The 22064-nt window shown below is 38.6% G+C and overlaps 1 protein-coding gene across 1 annotated transcript in view; it reads right to left on the bottom strand.

Annotated features, from left to right (window-relative positions):
• LOC122808378 (myelin-associated glycoprotein-like) overlaps positions 1-21805 on the bottom strand; it is a 413712-nt gene extending 391907 nt beyond the window's left edge. Inside the window, exon 1 of the mRNA XM_044079344.1 lies at positions 21741-21805. The gene's annotated coding sequence lies outside the window, so the exon portion shown is untranslated. The remainder of the gene's footprint in view (positions 1-21740) is intronic.
• Positions 21806-22064: the final 259 nt, after the last annotated feature.

Raw genomic sequence — 22064 nt, 5'->3', positions numbered from 1 at the left:
TATAAAAAATATAAGCAGTCAGTGTTCTCATAAGTGAAACCTAACATATTTAGAAGTATGTAGTTGTAATTTTTGTAGTTATATTATCTGTGAAGTTAAGAAATCTTCTTTTCTCTCTCACCTTACCCCTTCTCTTCTTTTTTTTATTAATTATATTTATTACTGTAATTTGATTATTATATTATTTGTAATTACCTTTTATGTTGGTCTTATATATAATTTAATATTGCTTTACTGTTAAAACAATTAATTTACATTGTTTATTGTTTTGTTCTCATTATATTAATTTAATTTTTTTTCCATTAATGTTTCCCTTATGTTATTAATTACATTTGTTTTGGTTATGTTTATTTTTCCTTATGTTTATATTTTATTTGCTACAGCTTGACAAGGTAGGCTAATTCCCAGGGATCCACCTATCTTGGCTGCCCTGGCCAAAACACTGGGGCCCAGCACATCTGAGTCACAGCCTGGGGGTGCCCCCTCTGCTGGTCCTGCACTATCTGGTCCATCAGGTAGTTCCACCTCACAGCATGAGGCTGGTTCCCCCCTCTGGGAGTGGAGGTGGAGGGGGTGCTTATGTCACCAACAATGAACTGCCAGGCATGGTGCGTAGGCTGCTGTGCCAAACTGTTGGTGCACGCCTATGTCGGATAGAGAACATGCTGTCCATTCTGGTGGGGCAGTTTGACCCCAGTTGCCAGCATCAACCACTGCCTCCACAGGAGCAGTGAAGGTGCAGTGCTGACAGTTCCATGGGTAAGGACTTGTCACATTGCTACCATGTCTAACATCCATGGGACTGGGATTCCACAACACCCTCTCCAATCAAGGTGTTCACCCTCCCTTTTATGTCACACACCAACTCTGTCTATTGTCATGTCTGTTTTGTCTGTCTGCAAAAGCTCCCTCACCTTCGCAACTTACCTTCCCTACACATACCTATGTCCCTTCCCCAACATTCCACTCTCACCTTAAACAAAACAAAAAAAAAAAATATGCACCTGTCCCAAAAAAAAATATTGCCGCATACATAGCTTTACATTTCACACATGTCCACTGGACACACTTAATTTGGTCCAATTGGCTCAACAACGCACTTATATTGTTGTCACCCCTCTCTCTATGGGGGTGACAGTCCAAATTCAGCTAAAAAAGTACAGTTGTTGTCGTAGAAGAAATAGAAATCTATGGTTCTTTATACCAAAAAATCACAGGACTTGACAGTGGCTTAAAAACAGACAAATTCAACTAAAAAAAAACACTCAGCAGGTACCAGCAAGGAAAAAAAAAACTTCTTGAGTGCACCAAAACTTTATTTCACACTTTTGCCAAATTAACTTCATCAGAAAAACTTCCACAAAGGTAACAATCAATATATATTCAGACTGACCAATAAAAATGTTTGAACAATTAATATAATAATCATTATAAAGAAGAATAGAAAAAATTCCTTTCTACACATAAAACCTTAACCAAACTTCCTGTCACCTTATTATTGTTATTATTTTGATATATATGGTTTTCTACATTTCCGAAAACATTTGATATTAATCATGTAATTTAACCTCGGATGTTTATCAGCCCCCGATTTTAATTGTTGTACCAAAATTTCATCTTTTCTTGCCAAGAATGGCTTCATATGTAAGCAAAATCTCTCAAAGTCTCTGACGTTTTACCCAAATGATGAGCGGCTCAGAATAAATGAGCTAAGACTCACACAAATGCTAGGCTTACATACAAGTAAAAAAGCAGGGTTTAATAATATCTATTCCCAAGACCAACAGGTAAGCACAAAATAAGCTTTTTATCAGTAACTCCCAGTTCAGATAGATGAAATCAGCAGTCTCCTGCCACAAGAGTACAGACTTTGACACTCCTAATATAAAATGAGTGCTTTGGAGCCCAAGTGTTTAAGAACCACAAACAAATGCCTAAAAGCACTGGAAAACACTAGATGCAATGTATTTAAATGCAAAACAGCAGTTCTTACAGCAGTTAAAGAAATGCAAATTAAAATTCTAAACAAGTGCAGGAAAACTATAAATAGCACAGACATCTTTCATAATGTAACAAAAATAAGCAAAGCCTAATTTCATTTTTTTGCTAAGATTGGCTTCTGATGCAAGTAAAATCTCACAAATCTCTGGCATTATCACCAAATGATGAGCAGCTCTGAGTAAATTAGCCTTATGAGCATAAAGATCTTTGCAATACCGAGCAAATGTAGAAACATTTCAGAGCTTCTAATATATGTAAGGAAGAGAGAAAGAGTTATAACTAAAACTTATATGGATTCAAGTTAGAGTAATAGATGCACTGATATTGAATGATGAGCTATGTGCAGTATCAGTGGTGCAACAGTAGCACACTTGCCTCTTTTGTGGAAGGTTGTTTGTTCAATTCCCATGTCAGGAAGGCTGACCACTGATACTGCAATGTAGTACAAGGGCTGTGCTGCCTTTCTGAAGACATGTTAAACTCAAGTCCCCATTTGCTTGAGTCGTTAGTATTTTAGGTGGATGTAGAATATCCCATTGTACATACTGAAGAGAGTTAAGGTTCTTTATTAATCATCATATTATACATTATTTACAGATATATATATGTTCTTTATACCTTTTCACTTACTGTCCTTCTGTAATTTAATACATTCTTATTTTATCCTTACACATATCTTCTTCAAAATTTTCAAACATATCAATTTTCCATTCAATTTCATTTCATTTAGCCTTTCATACCGTATAGTCAATAAATATATTAAACATAAAACAATAGTAATGGATGTTCCCCAATGCCCTGGACATATTTCACCTAACAATATAAAAATCACCTCTGACCTCCACTGATAAGAGGCTACTAGACTAGTGGAATTAACTTGATCAACAAAGGGTAAATAAAAAATAAAAGTCTAACATAAAGGTAGAAAAAAAAAAAGAACCGATAGATCTTGAAGTAAAAAAAACAAATTTTCTTAAGTACAAGTACCCCCACTTAGCATTCTGTGTCTCCACCATAGTACTGATAAATACTGTTTGTTGTACATTCATCCAGTCCTGTAGCTGGTGTGGTGTGTGTAGGGTTATCTGATTTACAGTCCAGTACTGTAGCTGGTGTGTTGTGTAGGGGTATCTGTTGTACAGTCCAGTCTTGTAGCTGTTGTGGTGTGTAGGGGTACCTGTTGTATAGTCTAGTCCTTTACCTGGTGTGGTGTGTAGGAGTTGTTGTACAGTTTATTCCTGTAGCTGGTGTGGTGTGTAGGGGTATCTGTTGTACAGTCCGGTCCTTTAGCTTGTGTGGTATGTAAGGGTATCTGTTGTACAGTCCAATCCTGCAGCTGGTGTGGTGTGTAGGAGCGTCTGTTGTACAGTTCAGTCCTATAGCTGGTCTGGTGTGCAGGCAGAGTCTGCCGAGCGTAGATGACATGTCAGAAGAGTAGCTGATGACACATGAGTGCAGGAGTTGTGGCTGATGTCATGCTGCAAAAATGGAACGTTTTGTTTGCAATGTTAGTGTGTTTGTAATCATGCAAAGTGCTAGTATAAGTTCAGAAGGACCTTTATTTTTGTTCATGTTTGGAAAACATTGTTATCCCCTCAACCTCAGGTTGAGGAAGGTGCCACACTGGCCCAGAGCACCAAATGACTTAGTTATGGCTGTGGTACAACAACCATTACATGAGATCAAACACTCTGAAAAGGCAAAAGTCAAATTTGGAAGCAGCAGCCATATACATTGTTCCTCCCAATGTTTAATTAATTTATTTAATTTCATGATACCTTATTTATTTACTTCATTGCCATGAAGATTTTCAGATTAGGACAGCAGAGAAGCAGCAACATATTCCTCAGCATACAAGGCCAGCCTGAGTGTGCATCCATGTTAACCGTGGTTTTGTAGAAAGCTGCATTTTGAAGTTGTGCAGTAATTTCAGTGGTTGCAGTGTGTAAGGTCTCAGCTAAAAGATCCACTCCCAAATCATACAGAGGCCTTACCATAAATCTTCCAGCAGAAAGACATACATTTGTATTTCCTAGTCACTATTCCTTTAACACCAAGATCAGTCCTTATCATAACAGTATACATCTCCTACTGTGTGTCTGTTTTAGAAGGATTCTACTAATATTTCAATTCTCCCATTGTTTTATCTTGACTCCTTCCCTTCTTCTGTTGAAAATCTGTACTGACAGCCAGACTGGTTACATTTGGACACTATTAAGTTGGTTGGAGGCTAGTGATGGTCTTTTCCTTTCTCCAGCCATACGCCTGTTTAATTAATCAGACCTGAGATGTACCTCCCTGGACTACATGAAAAGAGACATGGAAGATGTCTCCGATCTTGTAGCCCAGGCAGGTATGACCCTAGCCCTGAGTAGCATCCTGCCATCACCCAGAATGATACTGCAGTATAAAGACAAAATGATTGACTTCAACAATTGGCTAAGCTTCTAGTGTCATTCTAAGGGGATCCAGTATCTGTCTGCCTGGGACTACATGGTTGACAGATCACTATGCTTTGCCAGAGATGGCCTGCACCTGTCGCCCCTGGGATTCCAGATACTAGCTAAGGGTCTTGCTGCCACTATAGTGCCTTTTTAGGCAAGGTTCAAATGACAAATTCACCACCGTAACAGGAAAAAGCAAGCAAAAACTAAGGGTAATGCTACTCAATGCTAGAAGTCTAAATCTAAAAATGCACTCACTCGAGGCACTCCTTAAATTGAGAACATTGATATCTGTGCAGTGACTGAGACCTGGTTCAAGGCTCTGCATTACCAGGCTATAACTCATCCCACACTTTTCAGCCATCTAACCTGGACCAGAACACCAAAGGTGGAGGTGTGTCCATATTCATTAAGGATATCCACACCTCCAGGCTAGTTGCGCAGCATAATGCATCCAAGGTTATCCAAGTGCAACTAACTCTGGGCTAAACTGCAATCCAAACTGTAGCTTGCTACAGATCCCCCACCATGCCCCAGGATTTCCACTCCTCTTTTCTTGATATACTGGAAAATATTAGGGTTCAACCAAACACCCTAATAATGAGCGATTTCAACTACCCCACCAATAACTGGGAAAACTACTCATGCACCAACTCCTTCACTCAACACTTTCTGAAATTCATAAATTCCAATGCCCTGGATCAACTTATCCTCACCCCCACCAGGGGCAACAATATCCTAAACCTAGTCATTACCAACATGAGTGACCAGTGTACCACTCCTGAAGTCAACTCCTCGTTGGTCAGATCCAACCATAAGTTAATCACCCTTAATATCCACATCCTTCCCCTACCCACCATTAAGGAAACCACAGTAAAAAAATTCTCCAAAGCCAACTTCATGCTTCTTAAGACAGAAGTGGAGAACTTCATGACACCCATGCAGATGGACAATACAGTTATGACTATTGAATCCTATGCAAATGCTCTCTATAAGCACTTACACGAGTGCATGGATCATGCTATCCCAAACAGAACCAAGACACTATCCTCCAAAAAAAGGAAGCCATTCTGGTGGTCTCCTGCCATAAACAAACTCTACAACAGAAGGAAGAAACTGTTGCAAAAGAGAGTAAAATCCCATAAGTGGAGGAGCTTCCCGGTCATCCTCAATAAGAAGCTGAGATCCCTTATAAGATTGTCCAAAGCTAGCTATAAAAATAAAATCATCACTGATTCTAAGGGCAACCACAAAGCATTCTATAGCTATGTCAAGAATCTCAATGGCAACACCCAGATCTGCTCTGAGTTATAGCACAATGGCACGAAAATTACACAACCAACTGATATTGCCAACATCCTGGCAGATAGGTTCAGTGCTAACTTTACCCTCCTCTCACCCACTAAAGGGCCCATATCTATACAGGAAGAATGCAGAGTCCCTGTAATCACATCTATGAAGGTAAAAGCTGCACTCTCTAAAACCAAAAACACAGTATTCGTGGGACCGGACAACATCCCAGGCTGTGTTTTACATGAACTTCAGAACGAACTGGCTCCCCACCTAAGCACCATGTTCAGTCATAGTCTCATGTCAGGCTTTGTGCCCTCTCAATGGTGCACAACAACAGTTATCCCACTCCACAAAGGGAGAGCCACCACTGATCCTGGGAACTATCACCCTATTAGCCTGCCGAGCCTGGTCTGCAAGGCCATGGAATGTATCATCATAAAACTCATAAACAAAGACATTGGTAACCTCCAAACTCTGGACCCCACCCAGTTTGGCTTTGTGAAAGGAAGATCATGTCTTCTGAACCTGATCGACTTCTTTGAGGCAGTCAACAAAGCTGTAGACAAGGGTAAGGTGGTTCACACAGCCTATCTTGACCTCACAAAGGTTTTTGACACCATCCACCATTCTGGAATTATAGCTAAACTCACTAAACTAGGTATAAATCCCCATGTCACAAGATTGGTTGCCAAATGACTCACTGACAGAGCCCACACTGTAAAAGTTGCAGACTCCAAATCTGACTTCAAACCAGTGACAAGTGGAGTACCATAGGGTTCAGTAATGATACGTCTCCTATTTGGTATCTACTTCTCTGAAGTACAGGCTAACACAGAAAGCCTCTGGCTAACAAAGTCTGCAGATGACTGCAAACTGAGAGCCATAGTCAAGTCCCCAAATGATGTGGACATCCTACAGAAGGGCCTCACTAAGACAGACGCCTGGTGTCAGAGGCATGGCCTCAAGCTCAATGCCAAAAAGTGCATTGTCATCCCCTTTGGTAAAACCTCTGTACCCATGAACTACCACATAAACGGCAGTCTACTTAATGCTGAATGTGTGATAGAGACCTTAGGACCCAAGTGGACAGAAGTCTCTCCTTTGATAATCACATCACCACAGTAGTCAGGAAATCCTTCTATGTGGCACGCCTCATCACAAAAGGGTTCTCATCCAGGAAAAAATAATTAATTGTTCCACTCTACTCGGCACTAATTAGAGCCATTATAAAGTGCAACACCCCTTTTAGAATGTACCTCACAGGACATCTGCAGCAGCTGGAAAGGCCACATAAGTACCTCACAAAGAAGATTACTGGCCTCAAACAGATGCCTTACACCGACCATCTCAAAAAACTCCAGCTTTACTCTGTAGCATATCACCTACTCTGAGGAGATCTCTGCCTAACATATAAAGCTATGTTAAACCCAGAGCTGTTGGACATGCTACACCTAAAGAAATCCCAATCCCTCCGAGATACATGCTCTAGGGACTTAAACCTTGTCAACACAATAAACAGGACATGCTGGAGGGATAGATTCCTGTCCCAGAGACTTCCTATACTCTGGAACAAGCTACCCATCTATGTCAAGCAAAGTTCCTCATTAGCACTCTTCAAGAAAAATCTTGATGAGTGGATGGGAAATAGGAAATACACCCTGGGAATCACTTCTGTGGCTCTGCTCAACATGGACACAGGAAATTAACTTTCTTGGGTGGTGTAAGACAGGGAATCTTGTTGGCTAGGCTTACTTAGGCCCTTGGGCCAATAGCCTAGTACCTACCTATGAACCTATTTGTTCATTACTTCTTTTCTAGCTAACAGTACCTGGATCCCTAAAACCAAGATGCACTGCTTTAGGTTACCAGGTAACTCCCTTCCATCAAATTTTACAACACTATTCTCTTATCTTGCCCCACATTTCAGGGACCAGTTCACATTCCCACATCATATGAATTAATCCTACTGCTGCTTACTCACACCTCCAACCACAGTCTTTTATTTTTCGGTTCTTCTCATGCAGCTTAATAGCAATAAAGAAACATGTGCAAACAAATTACAATTCATGATCTTACTGAATTGCTAAATGCTTTTATGAATGCAAGCCCTCTGCAAACAGTTAACATAACCAACACAAATATTAAGTATGTTGACCACTTTATCCAAGGTATTGGCTTGAACTGTTTAGCATTTATTGCCCATGTTAAATGATGTGTTAGTAATATCCTGAACCATTTCCTAGCGAGCTGCAAGGTTTCGATTACCTTACCATGGGCACATGTTAAGCAATTAGGATCATTCTCTTTAGGCCTAAGCCTGAGTATACCCTCCCTCTTGTTGTCTTTAGTTTCTATCAGCACACTGTTTGGTTGCAAACTACCTTTAATATCTACAGCTTTGCCCTGTTATCTGACCCTTTTGAACATCATTGTATCTCCAATGGCATTTTCTTTTACTGTTAGTCCTTCAGTATCTGTGTTAATAGTTTCCAAGATCTGTTTATTCCCTACCACCATGCTGCTTTCCTCTGCTTGAACTCAACAACTATGTGGGTCACTTCTGTCATTTTGATTTTCCTCTTCAACCCTTGTGATTTCATCAAGACTCTTTCAGCCATTTGTGGTTTTGGATCATATCATCTGCACTTTCCCAAATTTTCATTTATAGTGTTTGCCCCACTTGTCATCACCTTATTAACCTTTCTTTTTAACTTCCTTGCCTGCTTTTCCTTCTCTCAGATACCTTATCTTCCATAATCCATCTCTTCAAGTTATTTTAATTGACTTCCACTTTATAGCACTGCCATAAACTCCATCTCTCAAGTTCTATATTCCATGAAGTCAGCAATCCATCTCTGTCTAATGTCATATAGTCTACCTCCATTTACTAGCTTTCACAGTTCTTCAGTCTACCACACTTCTCTCTTTTGTTTTTATAAGTTTCTCATTTCATACATCCCTGTACTCTACCAACAACCTTGATAATTTGAAAGGTTGCACTCTTCTCTCTCTCTCTCTCTCTCTCTCTCTCTCGCTTTCATACTCGGTTCCATCCAAACATGCATAAAACCTGCTATCTATATCTTCACTTAAACTTTTCAACTCTCTCTATGCTGTTCCACTTGGCCAAACATCATCTCCATTTGTGGACATAGAACTGTATTAAAGGTATCACAAATCATATCTTTCTATCTTGTAGTGTTCCTTCAATTCACATAAAAAGATCACAATTCTTCTGATTCAGATGATATACTGAACCTACCAGTATGACTTCTGCATGAGTTGTGAGTCATCATTACTCATGTCACTGAAATGGAAGCTGAAAAATATGCAAACAGAAGAAATCAGTGTTAACCGCTAAGAGTAGTAGCCTTTATACCATAAATCCCTTTAAGTTATTTTACATTATACCATAAATACCTTTAAGTTATTTTACATTACCTTCAAGTTCACTCCACAGTGGGGCAAATGAAATGCATCTCAGCATGATGAGTCTTACTGAGTTCAGTTTATTATGAGTGGACTAGTTCCCCAACCAGCACAGTATCATATTTCTTTATCCTCATAATCATCCATCTCCCTACAATAACATACTCCTAATATTCTGTCTCTCAACTCTGTCTTTGAATTAAAAAATATACTTATCACATCACCTTCTGGGGTTGTTTGACTCTTCTACCCTTTGAAAGCGTTTCAGCACAATTCTGAAAAGTTTCCCTTTTTTAAACTTTACTTTCAGCAACAATGCAGGCTGTATTTCTGTCTTCAGCCTTGCCAAATCTTACTCAATTTTAATAAGGCTAAAAGCTAAGGCATCCACATTTTTCATGTAACCACTCTATATCGTCCATCCTACTATATCCCATTGCTTCTCCATTGGAACTAGGACTAAGGACACTTTAGTATCCAAAAATACAAAGCATCTCCAGTCCACATACTACTTAAGTGAACAACTCCTTTTTTTTTTCCAAAAACATTTTTGTTTTCTTTTCATTATAAACATACACAAATGCACATATAACAAATACAACAAAACAATAGCAAACTGTTTACAATATTTACTTTCATCCATGATAAACAATAATTTTATCTATATAAAGTTACCAGTATTTGCTCAAAAGGTTTTCCAATTTTTGCCATGCTATTTTTTTATGAGTAATGTTATATGAGTTCTATAACAAATGGTTTGCAGCTCTTTTTTACAAACAGCTTTTGCTAATTAATAAAATCTTTAAACATCAAATCTTGTTTACTTTTCCAGTTCAAAGTAATAACATTTCTGGCAATTGCAAGAACTGACCAGAGTAACTCAATCTGAGATTTAGGTATTACATTAGGTATAGGAACATTGACTAGGATTAGTGAGTTAGAAATATGACAGTTATCAGACCATAAAGCCTTTGCAAAATATCTGAAGTGTTTCCAGTACTGAACAACTTTTCTACATTCAATGAACATGTGAACCCAGTTGGCCTCTAGTAGTTCATCACATTTCCAACTTTTACTTTCACTGTTTTTTAGTATAAGATTTATTTTATGTGGAGTATAGAAACTCCTATTCATAAATTTCCATGTATACAATCAACAGTATTATGAATAAGAGGTACCATACGCAGATTTCAATAACAGTTTTTTGAATTCATCAAATATTTGTTCTCCATTAATCTTTACATAGTTAATTCCAAAAATCTGAGTCAAACTTTAGAGTGTCTTCTGTACAGCTCCCTTTCGATCACCAGCTCCTCTATTGATTTCTGACTTATGTCGTACTAAGCCAATAGAGTCCCATTAGCAGAATCTAAAGATCAAGGCAAATGTGGCTTAACTCTTGGAGTGGTCTCGACTCTGTTACCATCATAATTATCAGGGTCCCCAAATCTCTATAGCCTTGTGTTGCCTTAGTAGGCATAAGACTTTGTAGAATATATATATATATATATATATATATATATATATATATATATATATATATATGGATCCCCTTCAGAACATCGAAGTTTCAAAACATTCAATTTTCAGATGGCCAAGACCATAATACTGAAGTTATGAAACTTCAAATGTTTTGAATGGAGATCGCCATACAGCATGAAATGGGATATTTACCATTTTCCTCACTGTAGGGTGATCTCACAGTTGTTATAATTAATTAGCAGGGGATGTGGGGGGCTTGCCTCCCTGCAAAAATTTAGAATTTTTTTTCTTTTGTTTGTTTTTATTTTTTTATGTTGTTTTCAAAGTTTCAAAACTTTGATTATGGTCTTTGCTATTTGAAGTTTAAAGTTTTGAAACTTTGAGCTTTAGCAGTAGATCCATACACCATAAGAGCGTAACTCACTTAAACATTTTTAGAAATTATATATTTCACCGGATCTAGTTCTAAAGCTCAAAGTTTCAAATCTTCGGACTTCAAATGGCTGAGACCAGAAGATTAAAGTTTTGAAACTTTGAAAACGAAAAAATAAAAATAAAAACATTTTTTTTTTCAGGGGGTCAAGCCCACCTGCACCCCCTACACCCCCTGCTAAATAACTATACCAACTCCAAGATAACACTATAGTGAGCAAAACATTAAATATCCCACTCTGCACTGTAAAGCAATCTCCATTCAAAACATCTGATATTTCAAAACTTTAATCTTCTGGTCCTGGCTGTTTGAAGTTGGAAGTTTTAAAACTTCGAGCTTCTGAAGGTGATCCATTTCACCACATTTATAGTGTCACTCATGACTTTATGTTTCATTAGTAGGTTGCAGTCCTATGATAGAATGCTTTTGCTTGATCTTTTTTTGATGCTGCAGTAAAAAGTAGATCAAAGAACAAAACATGGAAATAAAAGAAAGACAGAGTGAAAAAAAAGACTTCAAGGCTACCACCTTTTAATCTTTATATAATTTTACTTGTATTGATATTATACAACACATCTCAATCCATTCAATGTCAGTGTACCCCACTACAACTTCTTTGCTGAGCCATGATTTTTCCTTTTGGGACCTTACAGCATTCCACGCATTCCTGCTTCTTCTAATTTACTTTTCTAACATGGGAGAGTGGAACTGATGGCAAAAGCGAAGGAATGTGATATGGGAGTACTGATTATCACTAGACTAGTCCTCCAAGAAGTTGCAGCAGACAACAGAAGGGCATGGTATATCCTCAGATGAACATACTGCACATGCAGAGACAAAATGCTTCTGTTATACTGGGTCTTGGTCAGGTCACATCTAACCTATAATGTATCATGGATTAATCTTTCTGCTCACATGCACACATCAAGACTGTATCAGATCCTGTTTGCCCTCCATCTTGTCTGAAATTAGTATTCAGGGCTATCTCATTATTCACTTCTAGCTGGAAAGGTACATTTCTGTGCCATCATTAAGAAAAAACGGAAGTAGAAGTACAAAAAATTAACAGCACAATCCCCATTCTGATTAGATATATACATGCCTCCCCACAGTCGCACGCACAAGTACTTTGGACACCTTTTCATGATATAAGGCAATAGGGCACATGCATTATTGACTCTTACACCTAGAACTTCTTATTTACACACCATTTGAAACACCTATTAACTGCTACTAACCTTAGCAACTTTATTTTAAACAATAATTATTAGTCATGTCCTTAAGAAGTAATCCACTCATTGACTGCCCATAAAACACATTGATGCAATATTGGATTTTATTCATCTCTCTTCTATTTCATATTTCATATTTTCACATATTTTCTTATCTACTACAGTCATCAAATTTACACCAGACTTACCCTGTTGCCTCAGCAGTCCTTCATTTTTAACAACTGCAATCATATTGTACATAAAAAAAGAAGAGAAAAACAATCTGATAAACATTCATTGTACCTCTATTATACCCTTCCTCCTGCCTCTTCCAAATCCAGTTCAACCCTGGTTGTACTGATACCATTATCTGAGGCATCACTCAATGACCTTGTCCATTTCCTATGACTGCTATATTATTTAGCTTCATTATCTCAATGTCCTTTGTCTAATTTAATTCCTGCAAGCTTGACTTCAGGAATATATGGTTCATAGGTGAATACTAGGCTAACCAATCTGAAGGGCCATTTTAAGCCTAGCCATTATCTTTTTATCAAAAACAAACCCTGTACTTTGCACCTATGAGATGAAGACCTTTATCATTATGCTAACCCATTCCCTTGACCAAGAACTATCAGATGTACGGTCTAGTTTTTAGAAAGGAAAGAGGCAGCAGACACTGAGAGCCAATATCCAGTGGATAATAGAGAAAGCAGGAGAATTCCTAAAAAGTATTTACTTCTGCTGTATTGACTACTCTTAAGGTGTTTGATTCTATGGACCATATGAAGATCCTGTGATTGATTAGGTTCATAGGTTCATACTAGGCTATCTGCCCTAGGGCATTTATAAGCCTGCCCAGAGTGTGTTTGGCTTTCACCACACATTTTAAATTAATTTTGCTATGCCCTTTTTCGAGCTTAGTATACTGTGCCTCTGTCTAACAGTGACACAGAAGTGATACCCCTAGTAAACCTATGATCTCCCTTCCACTCATCAAGATTCCTCTTGAAGAGAGTCAATGAGGGACTCTGCCTAACCTGGACTGGGATTTTATTCCAGAGTGAAGAGAGCCTCTGGGTTATGAATCGGTCCCTCCAGCATGTCCTATTTATTTCAGTGCTGAAGTTCAAGCCTCTTGAGTGAGTAGCTCAATGGGATTTGGATTTTCTGAGGTGCAGCATGTCCATTAATTCCGGGTTGGACATGGCTTTATAAGTCAGGCACAGATCGCCTCTGAGCAGGCGGTATGCCACTGAGTAGAGCTGGAGTTTCTTTAACCAGGCAGCATATGGCATCTGCTTGAGCCCTTTGATCCTCTTGGTGAGGTACTTTTGGGGTCTTTCCAGTTGCTGCAGGTGTCTGGTAAGGTACATCCCAAAAGGGGCATTGTACTCAATTATGGGCCTGATGAGGGATGAGTAAAGAGGCATGTTGACCTCCCCTGATTTAGATGTGAATCCCTTCATGATTAGGTGGGCTATATAAAATGTTTTTCTAACCACGTTGGCCACGTGGTTGTCAAATGAGAGATTGCTATCAACTTGGGTCCCCAGGTCCCTAATTACTTCTTCTGTACTTAATGGATTACCACCTATGTCATAATTTGTGGGCACTTTGTTTTTGCCAAAGGGGATGACTATACACTTTTTGGTGTTTAGCTTGAGGTCATGGCTCTGGCACCAGTTGTCTGTTTCTATGAGGCCCTTTTGGAGGATGCTTGTATCAGCTGGAGAGTCAATTATAGCGCCCAGTTTGCTGTCATCTGCAAACTTGGTCAGCCACAGTCCTTCTGTGTTGGCCTGTACCTCCAAGAAATATATACCGAACAAGAGAGGTCCCAGGACTGAGCCTTGTGGGACGCCACTTGTAACTAGTTTGGAGACTGACATGGCTCCAGCAATTCTAACCATGTGGGTTCTGTCCTTGAGCCAGTTTGCAACCCATCTAGTGACATAGGGGTTTATATTTAAGCTGGTGAGTGCGGTATTGTATCAAATGTTTTTGCGAGGTCCAGGTAGGCTGTGTGGACCACCTTCCCCTTGTCAATGGCCTTGGTGACTGTTTCAAAAAAATCGACCAGGTTTAAGAGGCAGGATCTGCCCTTAACAAAGCCAAACTGGGTAGGATCCAGTGTCTGTAGGTCCCCAATATCTTTATTTATGAGGTCCATGATGATCCTTTCCATAGCTTTGCAGACCAAGCTAGTCAGGCTTATGGGGCTTATGGGGTGATAGTTTCCAGGATCCGTTGAGGCACCACCTTTGTGGAGAGGGACCACTGTTGCTGTACGCCACTCTTTGGGTACATATCCTGTAGTAAGGGTGAGAGTGAACAGTAGTTTTATGTTTGGGTTTAGCTCTTCTTGGAGTTCATGTAGGACCCAGCCCGGGACACCGTCTGGTCCCATTAATGCTGTGTTTTTTGCTTTGGAGAGGGTGGCACTTAGCTGAGCATCTGAGATGTCAGGGGGGCAGCACTCTTCTGGGATAGATATTTGCCCTTTTGGTGGGGGGGGGGAGTTTGCACTGAACCTGTCAGCTAGGATGTTGGCAATGTCTGTGGGTTCAGTGCATTTTTTGTCATTTTGGACTAATTCTGAGCATATCTGGGAATTTCCACCCAGGTTCCTAATATAACTAAAGAAAGCCTTGTGATTATCCTTAGTGTCCTGTGTAATTTTTCTCTCGAAGCTGGCCTTAGACGATTTTATGAGTGCCCATAGTTTTTTGCTAATACTGATCAGAGATGCCTTCCCTTTTTGGGATTTTGCTCTATCATGTAGTAGCTTCCTCCTTCTGTTGTAAAGTTTGTTTATGGCTGGGGTCCACCATACAGAACGTCTGCCTTTGGAGGATTGGGTCTTGGTTTTATTTGGGATTGCATGATCCATGCATTCCTGAAGGTGTTCATAGAATGCATTTATAAAGAATTCTGCGGTCTGGGCCGTATGTTCCACAGGCCCGGGGGCTTTGAAGGATTCCACCTTGGTTTTGAGGAGTGTGAAATTTGCTTTAGAGAAGTTTTTCACTGTGGTTTTCTGGGCAGGGGGTGGGGTCGGGATGTGAATATCCATTGATATTAGTTTATGGTCTGATCTTACCAGTGAGGGATACACTTCTGGTCTGGAGCATAGAGTCGCCATGTTGGTGATGATCAGGTCCAGTATGTTTTCCCCTCTTGTGGGAGTGGTAACAAGTTGTTCCGTAGCATTTGAGTTTATAAATTCTAGGAACCTTTGGGCTAGGGTGTTGGAGCTAGAGTAATGCTCCCAATTTATGTTTGGGTAGTTGAAGTCGCCCAATATAATGGTGTTTGGAGAGACCTTTATATTTTCCAGTGTTCTCAGGAAGGCCGAGTGGGGTTCCTGGGTTTGGAAGGGTGGTCTGTAGCAGGCTATAAACTGTCAGGCAGTTTTACCCACTGTTACTTGCGCATGGATAGTTTCTGATGCTTCGTGCTGTGCCATCAACCTGGAGGTGTGGGTATCTTTGACAAATATTGATACTCCCCCTCCTTTTGTGGTTCGGTCCAAGTTTTGGGGCTGAAAAGCATGGTATGAGGTATAACTGGTAGTGCTGGGGTGCTCTCGGGAGCCTTGAACCAGGTTTCTGTTACTGCACAGATATCAATGTTCTCCATGCTAAGTAGAGTTTCGAGTGCGTGCATCTTAACGTTTAGACTTCTGGCATTGTGTAGCATTACTCTTAGTTTCTTAACCCTTGTGATACCTATGGAGGTGGGTTTGTCTTTTGAGCCTTGCCTAAAAAAAGGCACTATGGGGGTAGCAAGAGCCTTTGCCAGTATCCGAGAGCCCAGGGGTGACAGGTGCAAACCGTCCCTAGTGAAGCATCGTGGCTTGTCGAGCATGTCATCCCAGGCTGACAGGCATTGGATCCCCTTTGAATGACACCAATACTTAAGCCAATTGTTGAAATTGATCATCTTGCCCTCATATTGTTGCATCATTCTTAGTGAGGGTAAGATGCTACTCAAGGTCAGGGTTATACTGGCCTGGGCTACACGCTCAGAGAGCTCCTCTATGTCTTTTTTCATGTAGTCCAGGGAGATACGTCTCAGGTCATTCACACCAGCATGGACAATGACTGAGTCATAATTGTACTTGCCTTGTAATGACCTGAGTGCTTGTGTTATGTGGCGGATCCTAGCACCCAACAGGCAGCTCACCGTGACCTTCTCCTTGTTCAGCCTGGTGAGCAGGACGTCAGTCTGCCTGACGATAGAGTCACCTATTACAAGTGTATCAGGTGCGTTGTTTAGCCTTAAGGGCTGTGACTGTTCGTCACACTGGCTTTGTGAGCTATGTGTTGCACGTGTTTTGTTTTGGGGTAGCGGTTGCTTGGGTGTCTGCTTTGGAGGTCTCTGCTGCTTAGGCAGACTTTTATTTAGAGCCTCCGAGTATGTTTTTGTGTGTTTATGTGTTTGGTTTGCTGTCGTGGTAGGTCTATGTAAGACTGGAATTGTAGTGAGTGTGGTTTCCTTCTCCTCCTGACTGGTTATGCCAGTACTGAGTTAAGAGAGCTTAGCCTCCAGTTTGGCTATATGGTTGCATCTCTCACATGTGTTGGAATTTGTTGGGAGGAGGAGAGGGTTGTCTGTGTACATGAGGCAGTTGTAACATTGCCTCAAGATTCCCAGATTCACCAGCTGGACCGGAGAGGAGATTGACAACTGACCTATGGACATGCTAGAATAGTATTGGGAATTCTTTTATAATTGAAAAAAGGGCCAATGGGGAACAGGGTACTCAAGGGGAGTTTGTGAGGGTGAAGTGCTAAATGGATATGCAGGCTAGTAGAATTTAAAATGGGAGATGAACAGTTTGAATTTAGATCAGGATGTAGCACAGCTGACCAGATGTTTGCAGTGAGGCAGATAGTTGAGAAGAAGCTAGAGATGAGGAGAAAATTGAACTGGGCATGCCTAGACTTGGAAAAAGTATATGACAAGGTCCCAAGGAAGCTGATTTAGGTAGTACTGCGGTTGTATGAAGTCCCAGAAACATTGGTCGAATTAGTGCAGACTATGTACAAGGACCTAGTGACTCAAGTACAAACAGTGAAGGAGTGGGTGTACCCCAGGGATCAGCTCTGAGCCCACTACTGTTCATAATTGTGACAGACTACATTAGTAAACAGGACAGAGGGGACAGATCAACAAAGTTGCTGTATGCAGATGATGTGGCATTACAAGCAGACTCTGAGCAAGAACTATTGCTCCTACTACTAATGGAAATGTCTGGGTATCTTTCTTCCACATTCCTCTCATTTCTGCATGCAAATCTTGATATTTTGTGACTTTGTGTTTTTTTATACACAAGACACTGTAGTCACTGGGTGTAGCAATTTGTATGATCAATTCTACTTTTGTTTCCTTTTCATGGACTACTATATCTGGTTTCCCGCATCTATCTTTTGAACTGTTGGTAATGGGTGATCCCATGTGATGTAGACTTCATCACTTTCTATGATGCTTTGTAGCTCATGTTTCCAGTGTTTTTCAGCTACTTCAGTATTATAATGTTTGCACAATCCCCAGTGCAACAGACTTGCCATATTATTATGCCTTTCAGTGGACATTTCTTCTGCCATTAGTATATGACAACCAGCAACAAGGTGTGCAACTTTTTACAATTCTGTTTTACAAAACCTACATTTGTCTGTTTCTCCCACATGTTCAATAGACTTTGAAAACCAGCACGTACGTAGTCCATTATCTTGGGTCACCAATATTAACCTTTCTTCTTTTGATTTGAATTCGCCTCTCCTTAACCATTCCTGCATTCTATCCTGATGAACATGAGGTTCTTCCAGCACTTTTCTATACTTGCAACTATATTTATGCATTTTCCACATTTTTTGCCTTCTCATCTGATCCTTCATCTTATATTCTTTCTTTTCTTTTTTGGCACATTCATTTGCTGTCTGATTTTTATCTGCTCCTGGTTTTATTTTCATTCCTGCTTGATACAAATATGCTTCTGCTAGGGTCTATATTATATTTTCAAAAGTTTCAAACATCGAACACCATATGATCGCCACCATTTGAGTGATGTTTGAAATTTTGAAAATATAATTAAAAAATAAAAATAAAAACTATACTTACCTAAACACTGTAGGCAGGGGGGCAAGCCTCCCTGCACCCCCCATGTGGGGCACTGCTCCCCCACATCCCGCTACTTAAATATTCCTACTCTGAGATCGCACTGCATTGAAGTAAAGGGAAAATATTCCCTATGCAATTTCCATGTTATGTGAGTGACGTTTCGACCAATCGGATTCGCTCAATACGCGTTCACCATTTACAATTTTCGATCACGGGATAGGAACCCCTTCTGCTAGACTAAGGAGGGAAGTCATCTTAGATTTCTTCTCCTCATGTTTCAATACATTCACTGTTTGGGTCTTGTGAGGTCAGCAGATTTGTATGCAGTCCCACAATTGCAGATTTATACATGTAATCAATTTGATGGAGGCCCATACGTCCTTCAAAACAGGGAATATATAATCTTGGTATGCACTGATTTTTATAAATCATTTGATGAGCATGAAGCAACCTTTTTTTCCCTGTGAAAGTAGTACTGTGCACTAGAAAACTAATGCTTTTCGGATGTGGTGTTATACTAAACTTTTGAGAATTCCATGCAGTGCAAGAAGATAAAATTAGTCAATAATTAAGGAAATAAATCCAGACTGCTCCCTGGAATGTTTTATTAAATAAATCTCAAATACTTTGGCCACATAATAAAAAGACAGGTTTCACTAGAGAAAGCACAGCCTGAAATAATCAAAGGCAAAAGAAGACATGGGCTGCAGAAACTATGATTAATAGATTCAATTACTGATGCGAAAATATGAATTTGTAAGATTTTAAGGAGCAGTGGTTGATGGACAAGCTTGACGTGCTTAAGTCCTTGAGGTAACAAGGAGTCAGTTTTGACTAAAGCCTGAACAGCAACATGTGCCAAGTTCATCTGAAAAGAATGCTGCTGTTTTACATTCCATGTGTAATGAATGATAAGGTTAAATTAAAGTTATGGGAAGCAGGAGACCTATCCAAATCAGATTGCAAAGTTACAGAGAGGTCTTATCTCTTTAAGAAAAGAAACCCTTGCTAAATAAACAATTAACACTGTTTTTAAATGTGCTTATGTGTATGAAGAGTGTGGGCAAAATTCAATTTGTGACATTATCATGCAACACATAACATGATTGCAGATTAAACAAAATCAACATTTATGTTTTCTGATCCATATTTGAGATATTGCTGGAACATACAAAGCCAAGTAAGCTAATCGCCAGTTTTCTCACTGTAAAACCTTAAAAAAGTGTGATTCAGGTCTTCACCTGCTGATGTATCATACAGTTCCATTAACAACAAGCTTTTAAGATGTGCTAGAGGTATGCTATAAAGGCCTAGTACAGAGGTATTGCATATCTGTATTACATACACAGGATGCTTTAACAAAAGGAACATATACTGTATTATTGCTGCTTTGTTTAAATGTACTTATTGACGTAATATAGTAGGTACATCAATGTTTTATAACAATATGCTAAGATTTTATATTTGTTTTCTATATTGCATGTGTCTATAATATCTTTTAAAACTAAAAATCAGGATATATGATTTATGTTGATAAATTGTTCAGGATTTATACTGATAGGAGCACAGTAAAACAAATAATGCATAGATAAATAAAATAAAAAATGTGCCCTGAAATTTCAGCAGTAGCAGAAAAAGGAATTCCTTATTTTCTTTTTCTGTGATCATGAGACAAGTTCTCATCTATCAGCTTAACCAAAATGTGAGGTTTTCTCAACACAAAGCATTTTATTCCCTTTAATTCAGCATCAATAGTGTTATGGCAAAGAAAATTAGATTTTCATATTTCTTAACTAGCTTTTTTTTTCATGACACTGCACACTGCTTTGCCATTCAGTTAGACTGACTATCGCAAATGAACAGTGAGGAGTGGAAGAAACTTATTATCCCACATATTCCTGATAGCAAAAAATAAATAATAAAAAAGGTAAACATTTTGATTGAACTTAATGCAACATATTTAAGTGTGTATAATGTTAATAACAGAAGACATGCATCGCATCTTAGCCAGACAGACCTTTTAATTTCTGACTACACTTCTAATGCTGAATGAAAGTAACATTAAACCCAATATTGTCTTCTACAAAATATTGCATAGGAGATGGCTATAAGGAAAAAGTAGATGGAATTACTGAAAAACTCAAAAAAAATTTCTTCTGATGAAAACATTAAAAGACAAAAGAAAACTCATGTTACTATGCCTGTCTTGGGCAATGCCGTGTCATCACAAATTATGCCATAAATAATGGAAGCATTAATAGTAAATTTAAATCACATTTACTTGGTAGCCACCATCATGTAATGTTAATGTAGCAAATTGAAAAAAAATAATACTAAACACTTAGATCACACAGGGACTGCAAACAATATAGATTTCTTTTGAAATCATCCTCTTTTAGATTCTGAATGTGACTGTCTTTAAAAGAAATTCATCACCTCATTATCACAGTAGCCAATAAATACAAGAAAATACAATTATAATCTGTACTAAAATGTTCTACTTTAACATGTAAATTACACTTTACTTGCTAAAATAAAATGCTCTGTTTTATTTTAAGTTCTTTTCTTACTTACAAGTATACGTTTTAGTTGATAATAGTTTGTTAAGCATTACTGACTAAGAAAAATAGCAGAAAAACTTCAAATAAGACACTTTTGATATTGCTGTGTATGTATGTATGTATGTATGTATGTAGATAGACAGATATCCATACAGGAGTTAACCATAATACACTACGACATAGAATGCAAAATAGTAGATTCATAAGAATAAGAGATTAACCAGCAACTTTTACTTAATGATACACTCAATTTTTAACATCTATTGAAAAGGCAGGTGAGTAAAGGAATGAGTATTTATATTTGTATGCCTATGTCTGTATAGGTCTACAAAATAAATAACATGCTTTTTATTCAAAACATTTTTGCAATTTTAAAATTCTGATAACATTAAGTATAAGGAAGTAAGGTACAAAAATACCCATAACATCCCACACAATCAATTATATGAAGCGAGAACAAAAATGACAGATATGTCATACGGCAAAAAAAAAATCAATAATTATTAATTAAAACTCATTTACACATAATGCATTGCAGTTTTGTAAATGTGGACATTTATAAATGGCTCGGTATTATTAATATATGTTGTTATCCATCAGATACCCATCTTTGATATGATGCAGATTCTAACGAATAAACAAGGGAGGTATGTTTTAGTCACATAAAAGTAACACTGTACATGTATTCCATACACTGCTGCTTACCATCACTGTTTCTAGCTATTAATAATATTTAAGTAAGAAAGCTATAAGAACTTACCATGCTATCATCATTTGTCTGAATTCAAAGTTAAATTCTTATTTTTTGCTTTTTTTTGTTCCTCATATAATCTCTGCCCTTTGAATGGACAGAAATAAAAGTGGGTAGCTTAACTATGATTTATGAGGTTTTTCTGGTAAGCTGCTTTTGAGTCACTTAACCTTACCGGATATGAGTATAACACATGCAAACTACATCTTGATGTTATTTGCTTATGCAGGCACCTTTTGTGCAGTACTGTTTTATTACACATTTCACTCTAAGACAGAAAAAGACATATGCTCTGAACTTGTGTGAATGAATGAGTCCTTATGTTGTTATATG

This window comes from Protopterus annectens, chromosome 8.part0 (genome assembly GCF_019279795.1).
Source record: "Protopterus annectens isolate FY-2018-M chromosome 8.part0, PAN1.0, whole genome shotgun sequence".
NCBI lineage: Eukaryota > Metazoa > Chordata > Ceratodontiformes > Protopteridae > Protopterus > Protopterus annectens.
This window is presented reverse-complemented; position numbering and strand designations above follow the sequence as displayed.